This window comes from Taudactylus pleione, unplaced genomic scaffold (assembly GCF_031769625.1).
Source record: "Taudactylus pleione unplaced genomic scaffold, aTauple2 ptg000259l, whole genome shotgun sequence".
NCBI lineage: Eukaryota > Metazoa > Chordata > Amphibia > Anura > Myobatrachidae > Taudactylus > Taudactylus pleione.
In genome coordinates, this window is record NW_028284661.1 from 7,932,258 (window position 1) to 7,944,313 (window position 12,056).

The window sequence follows — 12,056 nt, forward strand, 5'->3', positions numbered from 1 at the left end:
ACCTTTTAAGTGCCATTTATCCTCCTAAACATCAGTGCTTCTTGCACTTTACCAGTAATGAGGACAGAGAACAGGTAAAAGCAGGAATGAGGTGACTTTGGAGAGACAAAGCTATGCCCAGAAATAAATCTCATATACTAAACAAGTCATTGAAAGGCAGGAATGTGTACCATCAGATCTACTGCCTGAAGGGAGCAAGATGGGGAAATAATACCGGGATTTGCAGAGCTAACATTATGCATTTTGTGGCATTTTAGCTCCACACCTTTGACATGTACTCACGATTCACGGTATTTTGCCATAAAAGAAGTCAAGAGATGATATTCAGTCTATAATGGGGGGACAGGGCCTATGATGTAAAGGACCCGTCCCGTCCCCAAAATGGGGATGGGACCGGCCCTTTACATCATAGGCCCCGTCCCCAAAATGGTCAGCTGCCAATCCTCTACAGGCTTCTCCCAAAGAGGAGCAACTAAAAGTTGGCAAGTGTCCTCTTTAAGTATAAGGGATATATATAATAAACATATGTGAGACCAGCAAAAACAGTGACATATGGAGGAGTTAAGAAAATTATAATCCAAATAGCACAAATAATAATACTGTATGTATTAAAAGACAGCAAAATGTTAAATAAAATAAATTTTTCTTTCTATATTTCTATTTTATTTAAGTGATACTACACCATAAAATTCTTAAAAAACAAATTTGGCAGTGCAGTTCCATAATTTTCAAGTTTAAAGTAATCTTCAATAAACAATAAACTCAAATAATGAAGTAAAACATGTTAGTTGTGCTTCATATAACATCAGAAGCCTGGCAGTGCTTTTCTACAGTATATTACCAATGAAATTCTCATGCAGAGCACAACTGACATCTGACTTATCAAGAATGATAGACGATAGATATTTCAGTATTGCTAAGTACTATTTGAACAGACCACATGCTGAACAGAACTACTGTAGGTAAGTATAAAGACACCATTGCTACAAAGTCTAATACATGCTTTATTTGTATTTTAAAATGACAGAGCAATGTCATGGAAACAAGTAAAGGAACGATACTGACGTAGTATTTGTATTCAACATTAACCCTAGAAAACATATAATACCAACATCCATAAGAATATCAACAGATAGACAGGGTTTAGAAAATTGTTAAACAATGGATTGAGTTGGCATGCACTGGATGATTTGGGAACATTGAGACCATAGACAACTGCAGGAAGGGCCAATTATCTCAGATATGCAGCAATAAAGTAGCACCTGGATAGTAGCCTTAAGCAAAGGCACACTTTCTATCTAACCCTGTTTGGGATAATTATAATTTAGTTCAATGACAGTGAAGTTGCTGCTTCTGTGTTCACTTTGTTTAGCTCTTGAGTTTGTGGAAAGAGTGCTATCAGCTTTAGTTAGAAGTCTCTGAAATATCTAGAAATGGACCTGCTTACTGTAGATATAATGGAAGAGAAACAAACCAGTAGAGGAATATTAAAATACAAATGTCCATGAGAATATAGTGTAGGTGACAAATGGCTATAAAATTCATTAAGGAGCTGCACATTATTTTCCCTATTTTCTCCATGGAAGTGTGACAGGTTCCACACCAGGAACACCCAGACTGAAAGTACTGAATAAATAGTCTATAGACAAAGACATGTATTAGTTTCCCGTGTGATGATATTGTAGACATTTGTCTGGGCTCATAGAAAGGATTTAATGTGACAAGATTATCATTATTATACAGCTGATTATTCCTTTTCAACACACAGGGACCGATTGTCTTCTGTCTGGAGGAGCATTGTTGCATCTCCCACCAATCTTGCTAAGAACTGCTTCAGATATAATTTAAAGATTCAGGGATCATCTGTCCATAAGTTAAGGTTTAGATGGTTGTTATTCAATTTTTGGGACTCATTGTACCCGCAGTTTAGTGGGGTACACTTCAAGAAAAATCTGAACTTCCATTGAATATTAGAAACCAAACATTATCCAGTAATTGAAGAATGATAAGAACATGGTTATACATCAGGTTATATGATTTTTATTAACTTGCAAAATCTTGCACAGATGTATCTCACACTGTACATCTATTCTTAGAATGCCACATGGCGTGAGATGCCTGGTGAGACATAGACGCTACTAAACAGGTAGTGATTCCTGTTCTTGTGTACTTTTTCCTGAATTTTGCATCTTACAGTAATTTGTAAATAGTGTACTAATACCTAATTCAGGTCCGGACGCTATTAAAGCAGGTTTCCGATTATTGCGCATGTGCAGAATGGGTTTGGCAACCTCGCACATATGTCCACCAGGCCTCAACATGATGGACATGTGGCATTTGGGGGCAGAGCAGGGCACGTGTCCAGGCAGCATTCCCAGGAACAGGGGCGTGTTGCCCAATTTCTCAGGAGTGCCTAGGCCAGGGTCTCCATTGGTGGATTCAGATTTCCTGGCCTTGCAGGCTGCAAGTCTGAGTTGGCCACTCAGACTGCTCGGTGCTACCGCCATCATAACCATCACGGATCCAAGGCAGCACCTATGGACGCTGCACTCAGATCACTATTGCTGTCAGGAGGCATCTGCTTCTTATAGGTGCCTCTTGCTGTATTTTAATATATGCTGGACAGTGTTACACATCCACTTCCTTATGCCTGTGCAATACTGTCTGGACTTAAATCAGGCCCGAAGTACTTAGGATTGGTACGTCTGTCACAAGGGAAATGGTATAAAGTAGTAGATTAAGATGCATATTTTAAGAAAGTTGAATGGTGCACTGTGAAACACCTTATAGGACTACTGTATATGGCGCAATTTGGGGATGGGTGTATGTGGACACAACTTTTTTCTTATTAATGTTCAATTGTGATAGTATGTTCAGTGCAGTTTAATAATGTAATTGTGATTTTTATATTTTATATATTAAATACCTTGTCATTTACAAGTTTATTGACTTTTATTTTTATAGTTGCTCAGAATGTCTGTTAGAATTTGTCTGCCAGGGTCAGGGGAACTGCGTTTTCCAATGCAGACCCTGACACGGCACACCTCCGATATGCCCTCTGTCTCAAGACACCCCCCTGTCAACACCCAGGAAAGCCTTTCAGAAATGAATGGACTTCTGTGTAGTTCAGATCTGCCTCCACCTGCTGTGACTATCGGAACACATGTACAGTGTATATTGGATACATTCATATAAGTAAAACATCATTTTACTTACATCCAGGTTTAAATGAGGCCTAATGTGCAAAAGTGTATCAAAACACTTGTACATATGTTTCCAATAAAATTATAAAATTAATGTGATATTTTTTGTATGCTATTTGCACTATTTCATAAATAAAGTTATTGGACTGAAATAGTTTTGTACAAAAAAGCGGACTAAAGCAGAGGTGTACAACCTGTGGGTCAGAAACGCAAATGTGGTCCCAGAATCTGTATTTGGGGTACATGGATTGTCAAAAGAGCAATATATTCTATTGAGAACATCTCTTTGAGGTGGACCAGAACAATTGCACACTGACACCTTAGATGTCACAGCAACAGCACAATGACATCTGGTGTTTAAGGGAAAAAAGTACCTTGGTATAAAGATTCTAATTAAAATATCAATGTTTCAAACTTTGTAAACCTTAATCCTTTTGCAGTTTAGATTACACAGAATATACTTTTATATTGAAACAGCTTTGATTAGTAATTAGAAATATTCATTAATTTCCTTTTTTTATGGTGAACTAGCAGTGAAAAAAACAAACATTAAAAAGAAAACAAATACAACTATTGAATGCAAGTTCCTTTTTAAGCTACAGTATACAATAATGAACCAGCGATAAACAGCGTCTTATAATGTAGCAGCTTCAGGTCTTTAATTAGCTATAAAATTAATTTACAATATATGCAGAAAAACACATTTAAGCATGCTTTGAAAATGATTGCATTTACAGTTTGGGAATTAAATGTTTTATTAATTTGATGAACTTCAGTAAGGTAATACCAAAGCGCTAATACTGAAGATTGGTTAGGAAACTATGGATTTTCATGACTACTCAGGATAAAATCAAGCTAAATAATTAACAAACTTGTATATAAATATGATAAAAGACAAAGTGGTGCGAGTATAGATTTATAGAGATTGTGAAAATTTCTCCTTTAACAAATCAGAGGTAGATATTACACTAGAGTCCTATTTCACCAGAAAATTGCTGCTGTACCAGATGTTTGCAAGGCTGCAACAGAACATCATTTTCAGTGCTAGAGGATTGGAGCAATCATTGGGACTCCAGGAAGCTGGATCCAGATCAGATCCTGCATCTAAACAAAGGACCCATATAACTGGGCTACTATTACAGCGCCAGAATGTTACCCTGCTATCATGATAAATCTCGAGGGTGTCTCACATACAAATAACCCATATAAACAAGACTGGTATTACAGCTCCTGAATGCTCCCGATTGCCATAATAATTATGGAACATTGAGTTTTCACATTTTGTCACAAGACCAGAGATTACTTAATGAGATGTTCTTTTTGACTAGATTGAGTTTAATGAATTACCTTCACAAACTGTTGTAGATCTATATCTACAAACTCTGTAAGCTTCAAAAGAGGGAAGTCAATTTGTTTTACACTGGCATTCCTCTCTGAGAATTTTAAGAGCAAACGTCTACAATGCAGCTTTTACATTAATGACATACCCTCTACTGGGAGAACAAACCCTAGCTTCTGCAGTGCTCAATAAATGTCCCCTAGACCTCTTACAATTGGTAATTGAGGAGGTAGGAAAAGAACTTTAAAGAGGACGGGGTGACCTTGCCACCTTTAACAAGGATGACACACCAAAATTGGCATCTGATAAGATGGAGGGGTAGCTGGAAAAAACACAGATACAAATAGAAAAATATAAGACTGATTTGATTTCCTTAAAACTAAAAAAAACGGTTGAACATGATTATCAAAAGCATAATGTATACAGGAGGTCACAACGGATAGGTCTGAGCATTTATGGAGATAACTGCACCCGCGGTGGGGCTGGCAAAAGAGGATGCCCAAGGAGCAAGAGGGGCACAGTGAGAAACTGATCTGTAACTTATCAGATCACAAATTGACAGTGGATGAAAAATCACTTTTCTCTAAGGACCTCAGTTTAATATTGACTTGTAGATTTGACTTATTTAATTGAACTATAGACCACTACAAAATGGGTCATAAACTAAGTGAATTCTTTGATAATAAGCCGATAGACAGTGATGCTCAGGTATGGAGCATTTTTAGGAAACTTGGACACTATGACCCACCATCCACCAATCAAGACTTTTTGAGGTTCATTGATAAAGTGAACGATAGTCACTGAAATTTTTAAAACAATATAACACCCTGACTGCTGATGAGAGGAAAGCACTTAACACTTTGAAAAAAGACAGCTCTACAGTGATATGAAAGACAGACAGGGATGGCACAGTAGTGCTCCAGAATTCAGCAGTATATGACAGTCAAGAGCCAATTATATGACATCACCACATACTATAGGTGCCCTTTAATCCTATTCCTCGGATTAAAAAAAAGACATTTAATATTGAATCACTCTCCCACTATGTAACGCATTGATAGATGAGACTTTGTGTACATTTGACCATACAACATGTCCCATCATATATACCTTACCAACAGGGACGGCTCCAGGGGTAGCCGTGCCCTGTGCACATGCGCGCAGTGTACATTCAGCTACTCCGGGGTCCAGCACCGCTGCATAGCTGCGGCGGTGGAGGGGTGCCCAACCTCCAAGACAGACCACCAGTGGAACACTTTGGCCCATGGTTGGAACAGCGGAATATTGTTGTCCCGCTCAAATCGGGTTGTTGGATGGGGTGGCACCCCTGTTTGACCGCACTGGTCGAACACCACAAGAGCCGGCCCTGATTACCAAAGATACATAAAGCACTGGTTGACCTGGTACCCCCAAGTTAGGGTGTGTTCAGTTTTCAGCAAAACCAAACCGCGCATCTCTAATATATATATATTGAAGTTAGTCATACATATGCATATATATATATATATATACATACACAGTCAGGTGCATAAATATTGGGACATTGACAGAATTTTCATATTTTGGCCTCTATTCACCACCACAATGGCTTTGAAATTAAACAAACAAGATGTGCTTTAACTGCAGACTTTCAGATTTAATTTGAGGGTAATTACATCCAAATCAGGTGAACGGTGTAGGAATTACAACTGTTTCTATATGTGCCTCCCACTTTTTAAGGGGCCAAAAGTAATGGGACAAACTAAACAATCCTAAATCTAACTTTCACTTTTTAATACTTTGTTGCAAATCCTTTGCAGGCAATTACAGCCTAAAGTCTGGAACGCATAGACATCACCAGATGCTGGGTGTCATCCCTGGTATTGCTCTGCCAGGCCTCTACTGCAATGTCTTCAGTTCCTGGGGCATTTTCCCCTCAGTTTTGTCTTCATCAAGTGAAATGCATGCTCAATCGGATTCAGGTCAGGGGATTGACTTGGCCATTGCATAACATTCCACTTTCTAGCCTTAAAAAAACCCCAAATCCCAATATTTATGCACCTGACTGTATATATATATATATATATATATATATATATATATTAGGGATGTGCAGGCTCGGATAGGTTCGAGTTTGCACGTGGAGTTCGGATTTTTCCCTCCAAAAAAACGGAACTCAGAAAGAGGCAAAACGTCATCTTGCACGGATGAACATCATCATTCCTGGACTTTTGTCCAGAATGATGATGTTCGTCCATGCAAGATGACGTTTTGCCTCTTTCTGAGTTCCGTTTTTTTGGAGGGAAAAATCCGAACTCCACGTGCAAACTCGAACCTATCCGAGCCTGCACATCCCTAATATATATATATATCACAAATGAAAGGCGACACTCCAAGACTTCAAATAGTGAAAAAAGTGTCTCTTTTATTGTATCGACGTTTCAGGGACTGCTACCCCATCATCAGAACAGACATAAGTGGACAATGTGATAAAACATACATTTATACTTGCATATCAGCGACCACATAGGTTCCCCTAGAGAGTTTCTCCTTGAACTTCCGGAGATCGTCCTCAAAAATAATCATTTTACTTATTGTAATAAATACTTTGTGCAGACAGTGGGGACAGCGATGGGGTCGAACCTCGTGCCGTCCTACGCAGATCTTCTTTACATGAGTCTATACGAACGTAAATACATTTTGCCTGTCTATGGGAGTAAAATTAGCCACTATAAGCGGTACTTAGTCGATCTCATTTTTAATTTGGTGTGGTACAGAATCAAAGTTTCATGCAATAGTTGACAGCCTGAATACACTCAGTAGTCCTATTAGATTCACAGCCCAGATTGAGAAAGATGCAATTAATTTTTTGGATGTAACCATTTTTTGGAAAGACAATCAGTTGCACTCTACTTTATACCGTAAAAGTACCGACCACAACATTCTGTTGAATTTGTCCAGCCATAATCCTAGCATGCTTAAGGAGAGCCTCCCCATCTCTCAGTTCATGAGAGTACTACGAAACAACACAACTCTGGCATGTACAGAAATACAACCGAGACAGATGAGTGATCGGTTTTTGGAGAGAGGATATACATTAAGCACAATCCACAGGTGCTTGGAGAAGGCTAGGTCTAGACATGCACAGACCACCAAGAAACATCCCCTGGATTCCTCACGTATGATCTATACCTCAACATTTGATCTAGCATCACAGTGCAGCATAAAGGTGGTTTGTAAGCACTGGAATATTACATCTGACACAACGTTTAAAGGCATTAGCAAGAAACAGCCTATGATGGCCTACCGCAGGGGACCAAGCCTGCTTCAGCTTTTACTATGTCCCACTAGGCAGCCAAATGGACAGCAGCCACAGTGGCTTCCTGGGAATAAGTTGGGCTGCTTTAGGTGTCCCAACTGTATACTGTAACTTGCAGATCAATGCTGGTAGGTACATATTTCCCACACCCGTATAGTGGTAAGAGGATTACTATCAGACATAAATTACTATGTACTATGGACCATGTGATCTATTTCTTGACATGCCCATGCGAGTTGCACTATATAGGGATGATTACACGACCATTCCGAGAAAGGACGGTGAATCACCGTTCATCAATATGGTCCGCACAACAGACTTTAAGTTCCGACAAGCCGGTTGTGAAACATTTTGTGGATATTCAACATCCTCTCTCCTCACTAAAGTGCATGTTGATAGATACCATACCTAAACCTATGCGTGGTGGTGATCGTGAGTTGTTACTAAGGAAATGTGAGGCACGTTGGATTTTCCATCTGGATACTGTTGCTCCCCTATGGTTCTCCAGGATTTCTGTGTCTCTCTCCAGGCAACCATGTATCTCTATCTCCAGGCCCCCTTGTCTCTCACCAGGGCCTCTCCATCCCCAGGACCCCCTGGGCCTCTCCATCCCTAGGACCCCCTGCATCTCTCCATCCTCAGGCCCATTTGTGTCTCTCAGCCTCATTCCACCAGCCCCAGTGTGCGTCTCTCTCTGCGCCATTCCTTGGGCTCCAGTGTGCGTCTCAGCCCCAGTGTGCATAACTCTTCCCCAGTGTGTCTCTCAGCCCCATTCCCCTGGCCCCTGTGTGCATCTCTCAGCCCCATTGCCCCGACTCCAGTGTAAATCTCTCACCCCCAGTGTACATCTCTCTGCCCCAGTGCATATCTCAGCCCCATTCCCATGACCCCTGTGTTTCTCTCAGCCCCAGTGTGCGTCTCTCAGCCCCATTCCCCTGACCCCAGTGTTCGTCTCTCAGCCCCATTCCCCTGACCCCAGTGTGCGTCTTTCAACCTCAGTGTGCGTCTCTCTGCTCCAGTGTGCGTCTCTCTGCCCCAGTGTGTCTGTGTCTCTCTCTGCCCCATTCCCTCGGCCCCAATGTGCATCTTAGTCCCATTCCCACGGCCCCAGTGTACTTATCTCAGCCTCATTCCCTGGGCCCCAGTGTGTGTCTCTCATTCCCAGTGTGCATTTCTCTGCCCCAGTTTGTGTCTCAGCCCAATTCCCTCGCCCCCACTGTGCGTCTCTCTGCCCCATTCCCCCAGCCCGTGTGCATCAGCGTCCTTCCCCAGACCATGTAACCCCAGCCCTGTGTTAACTCCAATCCCCCTAGCCTGTGCAGTCAGCTCCGACCCTCCCAAGCCCCCTGTGCAGTCAGATCCAACTTCCCCCCAAGCCCCCTGTGCAGTCAGCTTCAATCTCCCCCCAGCCCTGTGCAGTCAGCTCCAACCTTCCCCCCAGACCCCTATGCAGTCAGCCCCAATCCCTCCCTCTCCACTCAGCCCTGTGCACAGCTCCAATCCTCCCCAGCCCCCTCCCTGCAGTTGCCGCTGCCAGCACTTACCTGCTGCTCCTCTGTTTGGCTGCTTGTGGGAAGAGCTGCTGCTGGTAAGCTTGAAGCTGTACACTAGAGTTGTCCGATCGGAGCTCAGCTCCAATCATGGCAGCTGGTGTGGGAACATGCAGGGCAGCTGCCGACCACTGTAGAGATTGGCCTTGTACGGAGGTGGGCAGGCAGTGTGAGGGGGGTGGGTGGGCAAGCTGGGCAGCAGTGTTTTGGTGAACTGGGCTAATGGGTGGTCCTGTGCACCCCCAGACCACCCCCTAGTTTCACCTATGCAAGCAGCTTATGCTGATTAAAATGATATATGGCATGTCTATATTCTGTGTAAAACTGTGGCTGTATCTGCATGCAAAATGCTACATTGCAGTGTCACAGCCACTGACACTGTACCATAGCATTTTGCATGCAAATATAACTGCAGTTGCACACAGAATATAGGCATGACAAATATCATTTTGTTCAGCATAAGTTGCTTGTGCACCCTATTTGTATGTTTTGGGTGCAGTTTAAGGTAAAAATGGTGTGACTAGAAGGGCTGTTAAATGTGCAAGGAGGCTAAATGGTGATGTAGTCAGCATCCCAGCGTGTGGGATGTCAACGGGCAGAAGACCGGCGCCAAAATTCAAACACGCCGGGATCCCGGCACCAGTATCCAGAACGCCGGCATCCCAAAGGTAAGTGGTGTTAGGGGGAGGTTAGGATTAGGTAGCAAGGTTAGGCATTAGGGGGAGGTTAGGTTTAGGCACTGGGGGGGTGTTAGGTTTAGGGTGCGGTGAGTGGGAGGTTAGATTTAGGCACTAGGGGGGAGGTTAGGGATAGGCACTGGGGAGGGAGGGCTAGGGGTTAGATAAATAATTACCACTGTTCTCTATGGGTGTCAGGATGCCGTTATCTGTATTCTGACCAGCGACATCCCGACAGCTTGGATTTCATACACAACCCAGCTAGATGTAGATGTATGTGGACACATCTGTAACTCAATGCTGACATTTATTATAGAGTATTTTTCTTAAAAAGTTAACTTAGAGGTGATGCTGCTCTAAGCAGTTTGAGAGACTATAGTAAATTAGTAACTGTAGCACACACCACCATGACATTTTACCTCCATCATGTCTATTTGGAAAAACTATATATATTTAAAGGGGATGTAGTTATGTCACAATCCCGACAGCAGAATGCCGGCTGGGGATTTATGATAGGCGTCGAAATACCGAAATTCTGACGCCAGAACCTAGGATGATGCATGCCCAAACGAGATAAGTCCGGGGTGCCGGGACTTAGCCACGGAGGGGAGGGTTAGGTTTAGGGCAGTTAGCGGGGTTAGTGTTAGGTTTTGGGGGGGTGGTTATGGTCTGGCACCCACAGGGAGAGGTTAGGGTTAGGAACCCCCCCAGGAGGGTAAGGTTTAGGGAGCAGTAAGGGGGGGTTAGGGTTAGACACCCTCGGGGGGGGTTAGGCACTAGGGGGGAAGTTCAGGGTTAGGCACCACTAAGGGAGGGTTAGGTGGGGGATAGGGGAGGTTAGCATACTTACCTGCCTCTGTCGGTATTTTCATCCTGTCAGACATCCGCTGTCGGGATTTGAACCTACAGCTTAACAGTCGGCGGCATTTCAATCCCATTCCATTTAAAGGATTAATTAAATCAAAAACATTTTTTGTACTGCCCCTCGATCAGTGCTGACCATAGAATGTGAATAGTTGTCTATATGATGAATACAGAATGCAAATTAAGGTGTTGATTAAATGCGAAACATAACTTTTAACTGGCAAAGTTCTAACTTGCAATGTATCCAAATTCACCAGACCTGGTATATAAAAGAAATGGCTCAAAAAGTCAAACCTTGAGAAGTGTGCCAAGTTATAGCATGGAATCTCCATGGGATTTTCATAGTAATGAGATTCTGCATAAACTAAAAAAACCCTTATTAAGAAAGTAAATAACATATTTCTATAAGCTTTACCATCAGCAGAAATAGCACAATATGTCACTAACCTGTATTCTTCGCTTTTTTCTTATAGCTTATTTTCTCTCTGGAAAAATACTGTACGAACAGGTCTTATTCATATTTTTCATTATTTGGACATAAGGGCTACTTATAATTTGCAAGATTGGTGCTGCTGCTTGAATATATTTAGTTCACATTAAAGAAGGCAGGAATTGAAATTTAACTGAAAGGAGTCTTTTAATTTCCTCAGCATGTAATTCACATATTTCAGCCATATTCAAAGTTAATTGAAGTTATATATTAATACATTTCAATAGGAGTTCACAGCATGTCCACTGCAGTGACAAATGTAGCTGTGGGGGTTCACTGCTGTAAATGTCAGCTACCTACACAAGTGTATTTATGTATAAAAGAAATCAGCTAAAAGTTCCCATTAAAGAAGATATCCCTGAGTCTAGGACAATATGAGTTGGGTATTGAACAGCCTCATACTGGTAACATGACAAAGTCTATTTTGAAAAATTCATGCTTTGGACAAAGATTTACAAGAGGTGAAAATGATGGTGCGTGCAAGTATAATTCTTGCTTATATGACAATAATTCTATTTTTGCTTCTAAAGAAGCACGTACCACTTTATGCATTGGGTTTACCTTTGCACTAAGAGGTAAGCATACAGTAATTCTTTCTGTACATAAAAGACTCATACAATGTAGTACTGCAGATA

The 12,056-nt window shown here is 41.7% G+C and overlaps 1 protein-coding gene across 1 annotated transcript in view; it reads right to left on the bottom strand.

The window, feature by feature from the left end:
- TBC1D32 (TBC1 domain family member 32) overlaps positions 1–12,056 on the bottom strand; it is a 484,474-nt gene that overhangs the window by 33,726 nt on the left and 438,692 nt on the right. The window lies entirely within an intron of this gene.